This window comes from Setaria italica, chromosome VIII (assembly GCF_000263155.2).
Source record: "Setaria italica strain Yugu1 chromosome VIII, Setaria_italica_v2.0, whole genome shotgun sequence".
NCBI classification, from domain to species: domain Eukaryota; kingdom Viridiplantae; phylum Streptophyta; class Magnoliopsida; order Poales; family Poaceae; genus Setaria; species Setaria italica.
The window spans coordinates 1,378,685-1,387,596 of NC_028457.1; the positions used below are offsets into that span (position 1 = coordinate 1,378,685).

The following is an 8,912-nucleotide window of genomic DNA, read 5'->3' on the forward strand; positions in this document are numbered from 1 at the left end:
GTCTACGCAAGTTCTAGACAAATCTATCATTGCAAACAGAATCACATATTTTACCATACTATCCAGTGCTATCAGAGTGCAACAGATCATAATAGCTAGTATGGAAGACATAATTTGAGATAAGAGATCGTACGTTTCTTTCTTGATGAAGAACGGCTCCTGGACGACTACTGGGTACAGCAGGCGATGACGATCAGCAGCCTAACGTTGTTCGCGACGGCGAGTGACGCCCGAGTGATGAAGAGGTAGACGAGCTGTGGTGAAGAAGTTGACGGAGAACTTGACGAAGCGGAGGAAGCGATCGAGCAGTCGCGCAGAGCACTTCCCAAAAACCTTATTCGCCCTCTCCCATTGCAGGATCGCTGAAGATGACGGTTCCGGAGACCTGCTCTCCCAATCGCCGGTGCACGCCGACGATCGAGATGAGTAGACTACGGTGGTGGCACAGCAGCGAGAGGAGACAAAAATCCTAGCTCGAATAGATGTATTTTGGTACAGGCCGGTAGGTCACATATATAGGAGAGCCCACGATTCTCACGTCGCGACCGTGATCTAAACCGATTAGGATTCCATATATCTCGCTGACTTAAAGCCCAAGTAACAAAAAAAATAAAACGGCAAAAGGAAGCCGTGCCCCCGCAAGGCGAGGGGCCGGATTTCGGCGGACCATTCACGCAGGTGCCGCACGCCCTTCGCCCGGCCCAGCCCGACGAGGCGTGGCGTGGCGTGGCGAGCGAGCGAGCGTGTGTAGAGCTCTCCTTCTCCCCCACACACATAGCTTGGAGGAGTGGAGACAACTTCCATATTTAAGTTTGTCATCCTTCTCCTCCACTAGCAATGTGGGACTAAAGACTTGCACCAATCCACCTCTTTCCCACATGGGCCTTTGAGATTTATTTGGAATTCTGAAATTACTATGGGCTAGGCCCATTATTTCAACAATCCCCCACCAGATCTCAAATGCCCATCAGAGGTTTTGCCTGTTTCTCACTGCTATTTATATACTAGTGTTTCAGCAAGGACTGTTAAGTTGAACTCTCACCTAGAGCTTCAAGCTACATCCTTCCACAACTTGAACAATGGACTAAGCCTTGAATTGCAAGTTTTGTGCGGACAAGTTTCACTCAAAGTCGGGACTAGTACCTGGCTGCTTGTAGCCTACCCCACGGGTGGGGCATATAGGTCGTACTCCCTGGTCTCTTCATGAGCTTAATAGAGATCACCCAAGTCTCACAGACTGCGACCTTACAACAGTCGGGCTCATATAGGTATATTTTTTCAAGATGTTCTGCAGGGCAACATCTTTGCTAAATAAAGCCAATAAAATATATTAAGGCAGTAGCCAGCCTGCCATGCAGTGGTTTGAGAGTGTTGCATCATTTCTCGAGTGGGTTAGTAGGATACTCTCATGCTATCCAATGGCTTGTTCTTCCCAGATCCTACTTCACGGGATCTCCGATCACATAGGTTGAGTTACCACCATGGTGTAGCTCATATGGGTCTCATACCCATCTCCTTTGATGAACTGTCTATCACATTACGTGACAGCCCCTTAGTGAACTGATCTGCCAAGTTCTTATCAGTTGAGATGTAATCCACTGATATTACTTCGGAGTTTCTCATTTTCCTGATAGATTTCAGACGTCTCTTAACATGTCTTGATAACTTCATATTGTCCTTAGAATTGTTCACTTTGACTATCACCGTCTGATTGTCACAATTCATAAGTATTGCCGGCATAGGTTTCTTGACAATAGGCAAGTCCATCAAGAGTTCACGTAGCCAATCAGCCTCAACAGTGGCTGTATCTAATGCTGCAAGTTCTGCTTCCATGGTAGACCTCGTTAAGATAGTCTGTTTGGATGACCTCCATGAAACAACACCACCACCAAGAGTGAAGACGTATCCACTTGTGGCATACAGTTCATCAGCATCAAATATCCAATTTGAATCACTATAGCCTTCCAGTACCGCAGGATACCCAGAGTAGTGAATTCTGTAATCCATAGTACCAACTAAATAGCGCATGACTCGCTCAAGCGCACGCCAATGATCATCTCCCGGATTAGAGGTAAACCAACTCAGTTTGCAAACAGCATATGAGATGTCAGGCCTAGTAGCACTGGCTAAATACATAAGTGATCCAATAATTTGAGAGTATCTCAATTGTTCTCTACCAATTCTCTTGTTTTTCCGAAGTATCAAGCTCGGATCATAAGGTGTGGGAGAAGGCTTACTGTCCTTGAAGCCAAACCGGCTCAAGACCTTTTCCACATAATGAGATTGCGTGAGAGTAATCCCATTCTCTCCTTTGATCAACTTGATATTCAGAATTACATCAGCCTCTCCCAGATCTTTCATGTCAAAATTTTAGCACAAAAATGACTTGACCTCTTTAATCAAGTCAAGATTTGTACCAAAGATGAGTATGTAATCGACATACAAGCACAATATAACTCCCTCACCCCCACCATGGCAGTAGTACACACATCTATCAGACTCATTGACAGAAAAGCCTGCTGATATGAGTGTAGTATCAAATTTCTCATGCCACTGCTTAGGTGCTTGTTTCAGGCCATACAAAGATTTCAGCAATTTACACACCTTGTTCTCTTGACCCTTTATTACAAACCCATCAGGCTGATTCATATAAATTTCCTCATCCAACTCTCCATTAAGGAAAGCTGTCTTAACATCCATCTGATGGATGAGAAGACCATGTGAGGCAGCAAGAGAAAGTAATACTCGAATACTGGTCAATCTCGCAACAGGTGAGTAAGTGTCAAAGAAATCTTCACCATCTTTCTGGGTATAACCCTTAGCCACAAGTCGAGCCTTATACTTATCAATAGTACCATCAGGCCTAAGCTTCTTTTTGAACACCCGCTTGCAACCCACAGGTTTACAACCATATGGTCGATCAACAACCTCCCAAGTTCCATTAGAAAGAATAGAGTCCATCTCACTATGGATAGCTTCTTTCCAATCTTCTGCATCTGGAGATGCAAATGCCTCTGAAACAGTCTTAGGAGTATCGTCTATGAGATAGACAGTGAAATCATCACCAAAGTACTTTGCGGTTCTTTGTCTCTTGCTCCTCTTAGGAGCTTCACTATTAACCTCCTCATGAACTGGCTCAAGTGTTTGTTCAGCATGATCAGAAAGCACAATAGGTTCAGGGGTTGTCTCAGCAATCACATCAGAAGATAGTCTAGACATACTATGCAAATGTTTCATAGGAAATATATTCTCAAAGAAAGTAACATCACGAGACTCCATAAAGGAATTAACATGAACATCAGGCACCTTTGATTTAACAACTAAAAATCTATAGGCTATGCTATGATGAGCATATCCCAAAAAGACACAATCCACAGTTTTAGGTCCCAACTTACGTTTTTTGTTGATTGGCACACTAACTTTAGCCAAGCAACCCCAAGTGTGTAAGTATGAAAGTGATGGTTTTCTTCCAATCCATTCTTCATAGGGAGTTTTCTCCTTATTCTTCATGGGTACTTTATTCAGGACATGACATGAAGTCAATACAGCCTCCCCCCACCATGCCTTAGATAATCCACTGGTGTCTAACATGGCGTTCACCAAGTCAGTCAAAGTGCGATTCTTTCTTTCGGCAACACCGTTTGATTGGGGCGAATAGGGAGGTGTCCTCTCATGTATAATACCATATTCTTCACAGAACAAGTTGAAATCATTAGAGAAATACTCGCCACCACGATCAGACCTAATTCTAATCTTTTTCTCAAGTTGATTCTCAACTTCAGCCTTATAGATTTTAAAGTAGTTAAGAGCCTCATCTTTCATTTTCAATAAATATACATAGCAATATCTAGACGCATCATCTATCAAAGTCATGAAATATCTTTTTCCACCTTTGGTCAACACACCATTTATTTCGCATATATCAGAATGAATTAGTTCAAGTGGTGCCAAGTGTCTCTCCTCGGCCACCTTGTGAGGTTTTCGAGGTTGCTTAGATTGCACACAACTATGGCACTTAGAACCTTTGACAATGGAAAAATTCGGAATTAAACACAAGCTGGAAAGTCGAGACATAGAACCAAAATTCAGATGACATAAATGTGAATGCCAAACACTAGCATCATTAATACCATCACAAATATAGTTCACAGACTTATTGCAATAATCTGAAAGGGAAAAGCGGAACAAGCCTCCGCACTCATAGCCTTTACCAATAAATTATCCACTCTTAGACACAACAATTTTATTAGACTCAAGCACTACCTTAAAACCATCCCTACACAAAAGGGAGCCACTAACTAGATTCTTCTTGATAGAAGGGACATGCTGCACGTTCTTCAGCTACATGATCTTTCCTGAAGTAAACTTCAGATCTACCGTACCAACACCATGAACAGAAGCATGTGACCCATTCCCCGTTAGGACGGAGGAATCCCGAGCGACCTGGTAAGATGAAAACAAGGAGGCATCAGCACACACATGAACATTAGCACCAGTATCAAGCCACCAAGTATTAGTAGATTGAAACACTGAAAAAACAGAAGGTAAATTACCATACCCACTATTTTTGTCTCCAGTGCTGGTCCATGCTCAAAGACTTCTGTTGTGGAGGTTTTCTTCCTTTCCGGTTTGGGCACTTCTTTGCCCAATGGTCAGTAGAACCGCACATGAAGCATCCCTCGTTCTCCTTGTTCTTATTCTTCTTGAAGGTAGTGGACTGCTTAGGCTTATTGTTCTTGCCCTTGCCCTTGCCACCATTGCCATTGTGATGTGATTGGTGCACCATATTGGCACTGGTCTGACCCTCAACAGCTTTAGATCGTCCATCTTTAGCTCGAGCTTTCTCCTCAACATCAAGAGATGCAATCAAGTCTAAAACAGAAATTTCTGTCCTCTTGTGTTTGAGTGAAGTGGCCAAGTCCCTCTAGGATGGAGGTAACTTGGCAATAATGCCCCCAGCCACAAACTTGTCGGACACGACAATCTTTAGCAGATCGAGTTCCTTCACCATGCACTGTAATTCATGAGCCTGAGCGACTATAGATTTTCCGTCAACCATCTTGTAGTCATGATACTGCTCAATGATGTACAGTTCAGTGCCAGTATCTGAGCCATCGTAGTTAGCAGTCAGATCGTCCCACAACTCCTTTTGCGACCGTGTGATGAAGGTACACATCCAGCAGATGTTGTGCAAGTGCACCAATCACAGTGCCCAAGAAGATTGTGTTGGCTTCCGAATATTCTTTCTCCTTTTTAGGAGTGAGAACCCCTTCCAGCTTGCCATTGGACACCCAGAACACCTTCATGGCAGTAAGCCACAGTGTGGCTTTCACCTGCGACCTCTTGAAGTGCACACTAGCAAACGGTGCTGGCCTCAGTGCATCAAGAAATCCAGCCATAAAACTGAAGTGCCTACGATAAGGTTTTTGGATTGTTAGATACATAAGCACTTTTAGTTTTAATTTAATCCAGAAATAAATCATGAATATGATGAACAGATAGCAGATTAAACTAGACATATCTATGCAAGTTCTAGACAAATCTATCATTGCAAACAGAATCACATATTTTACCATACTATCCAGTGCTATCAGACTGCAACAGATCATAATAGCTAGTATGGAAGACATAATTTGAGATAAGAGATCGTACGTTTCTTTCTTGATGAAGAACGGCTCCTGGACGACTACCGGGTACAGCAGGCGACGACGATCAGCAGCCTGACGTTGTTCGCGACAGCGAGTGATGCCCGAGTGACGAAGAGGTAGACGAGCCGTGGTGAAGAAGTCGACGGAGAACTTGACGAAGCGGAGGAAGCGATCGAGCAGTCGCGCAGAGTGCTTCCCAAAAACCTTATTCGCCCTCTCCCGGTGCAGGATCGCTGAAGACGACGGTTCCGGAGACCTGCTATCCCAATCGTCGGTGCACGCCGACGATCGAGATGGAGTAGACTACGGTGGCGGCGCAGCAACGAGAGGAGTCGCTGACTTAAAGACCAAGTAACCAAAAAATAAAACGGCAAAAGGAAGCCACGCCCCCGCAAGGGGGGGGCCCAGATTTCGGCAGACCATTCTCACGCAGGTGTCGCACGCCCTTCGCCCCGCCCGGCGAGGCGAGGCGTGGCGAGCGAGTGCGCGCGTGTGGAGCTCTTCTTCTCTCCCCACACACATAGCTTGGAGGAGTAGAGACAACTTCCATATTTAAGTTGGTCATCCCTCTCCTTCACTAGCAATGTGGGACTAAAGACTTGCACCAATCCACCTCCTGCCCACATGGGCCTTTGAGATTTATTTGGAATTCTGAAATTACTATGGGCTAGGCCCATTATTTCAACAGCAAGACCAGATGGAATTTGACCTGATAGGCTATTCTTTCATAGGTTGATGAGCTTGAGGGAAGGTGTGTTATTGAACAGATACAGCAGTATATTACCACTCAAGTCATTCCATACGAGAGATAACCACTAAAGGTTTCTTGTGCTCTGCAGTAACCTTGGTGGAATCTGCCCTGAGAGGGTGTTGTTACTTAGGCGAAGGATCTCAAGCCTTGTGAGGTTTCCTATGGTACTAGGAATGGCGTATGAGAGGTCATTTCCAGAAAGATCGAGAAACCGAAGCTGACGTAGCCTTCCAAGTTCAGCAGGGATGTGTCCCGCGACACTAATTCTTATGAGGTTGAGCATGGTGAGGAAAGAAAGATTACCAAGGTGTTAGCTAAGCGCTCCATGGAGGGGCACGTCCACCAACCGCAGAGCCGTGACGCGCGGCCGGTGGTTGCTGCACGAGACGACGACCCATTGGCAGAAGGACACATTGGGTGTCCAGCTGCCGGCAAGGATTCCTAGAGGATCAGATAGCAGCAATTTGAAAGCCAGAAGGGCAGTGAGGTCGGTGTAGCTGCTGTTAACATTGGTCACACTTGGGCTTGTAGACGAAGAAACGACGTCAGGCAATAGGATTGGTAGCAGGATGGCCAAAAAGACTAGAGGAACCGGGTAGCTTGCAGTTACCATTGTTGTGAATTTTGGTGTATTTTTGGGCTGATAGGTTATATATATAGGCCCACTGTACTGTAAATGACCTGCAGAGAGTTACTAAAGAATCGCATGTGCAAGTTGCCAGCTTGTGCGGAGACTAGACTATTGGCGGTCGTCGCACGGCAAATTCCTGTCAGGTCACTACGTGAAGATGACGATGGGTTGATTCCTGGTCAATGACTCCACAGTACTGTCCTGGAGTTGGTTCATTTATTTGGTGGTTATATCTCTCAGTTCACAGATTATGAACCACAACAGGATTGCGAAGGTGAAGCTTGATGACATGAGCAGTCTTGTTGTTGCATTTGACACCTCTCCAGCGACAGCAATCTTGACCCTGCCAAGAGGCAGGGTGATGTGGAGCGTCACTTGTGATACCCTTCTGGAAGGAGAGCATCAAGGCGGCCCTCTCGACGGGGATGCTACCACTGCCATCGTTGCTGCCATGGGAGAGCTGGTGTGAGGAACAGGAGTGTTGTGCTTCCCCGGCGAGAAACAAAGTTGTGCTTCCAGTTGTGAGGAACAGGAGCAAGGGATTGTGCATGATATATGATCAACAGAGAACTGGTGACATGAAGTAATAATCTTATTAAGAACGTACCGGCCGCTCAGTGTAGTTACAGCACCCAGAGCAGCTACACTGCTACAGGCAGTTGGTCGTTGGAGTCTGAGGTCAAGTCTTCGCAATCAACAACGCTGTGTCCTTGCAATTTCGTCACTATTCACTTGACTGGCCTGGGCTGTCCACTATATATAACGACATGATAGTATTTGAATTCAATCCACAAATGTTGCAGCTACAGGCAGTTGGCCATTGGAGTCTGTGGTCAAGTTTTGCTATCAGCGCTATGTCCGTCCAAATTTGTCACTATTCATCAGTTGACTGCCCTGGCGACCATCCACTATAACGACACCGCATCCCCCGTACCCTTATCAATCCACCGAATCACCCTTATCCAACTGTCTCCCCTCCCCTCTCTCTTTCTCTCTCTCTCTCTCTCTCTCTCTCTCACTCAGTGCACACTTCTCCTTGTCCTCTGGCTCCCTCAGCTCCCTCCATTGGCCCCTACCTCCCTCTCCCCGGCCTCCCCTCTCCTCACCCCTCCGTTCGCCCCTCACCTCGTGCTTGAGGCGAGGAGCGGCAGCAAACATCGGGCAGAGGTGGCGGCCATCTTGCAGCGGCAGCGCGGGGGGGGGGGGGGGGGGGAGGAACCGCGCGGTTGGCCAAAAACACCCAAAAAAGGGTGGAAAAGGCCGAACCAGCGGGGGAATTCCGTTGAAGGGGGCCCGGCCGTGGGGGGAGGGGGGCGGGCCGGCGGGGTGATGTGCTTTTTTTAAAAACAAAATTAATACCCTTTAGGACTAGTTTTTTCAATCGGTACTAAAGGGTCCCACTCTTGTACCGAATTGCTAGTACCAGGACTAGGGGGCTTTAGTCCCGGTTGGTGTTTCCAACTGGGACAAAACGCCTCCTCGGAAGGCAATAAAACTGCCTTATCCTCTCCCCTCACCAACCTTCATCCCCCCCTTTCTCTCTCTCAGTCTCTCCACCTTATCCTCTCGGGCGAGCCAGCGGAAGGCTGCCGGCGGGTGGCCAATGCGGGAGGCTGCGGGTAATCATCTAGGAGAACTCTTTTTGTTTCGCCATCCGCACTTATTTTTATGTTCTCTTTGTCCCTCTTGGGCTCAACATTTGGCTTTTTCTTTTCTTGTTCTTCAACCTCGTTAGGGATTGTTAGGTGGTGGCCATTCTTTTATCCCAGAGTTACACCCTTTTCTATGTTCCTGGCGGTTTGCTGGTCACCATAAACTGTGATGACTCCCTTCAAGGCTGAAATTTTCATACACAAAAATAGCTAGTGGTAGAGGCATTTCA

At 46.4% G+C, this 8,912-nt stretch overlaps 1 long non-coding RNA gene and 1 pseudogene across 2 annotated transcripts; both read right to left on the reverse strand.

Annotated features, from left to right (window-relative positions):
* Positions 1 to 4,139: 4,139 nt before the first annotated feature.
* On the reverse strand, positions 4,140 to 5,710 carry LOC105915061. 2 transcript variants are annotated; one of them, XR_002678816.1, is made up of 3 exons: positions 5,653 to 5,710; positions 4,559 to 5,403; positions 4,140 to 4,443 (listed from the first exon to the last, which is right to left on the reverse strand). It is a non-coding gene; the product is annotated as an uncharacterized LOC105915061 (long non-coding RNA). The 2 variants fall into 2 exon arrangements; XR_001164796.2 differs by having other exon boundaries at positions 4,559 to 5,412; positions 5,653 to 5,706.
* Positions 5,711 to 5,797: 87 nt separating this feature from the next.
* LOC105913510 lies at positions 5,798 to 7,743 on the reverse strand (annotated as a pseudogene).
* Between the last annotated feature and the right edge of the window lie 1,169 nt (positions 7,744 to 8,912).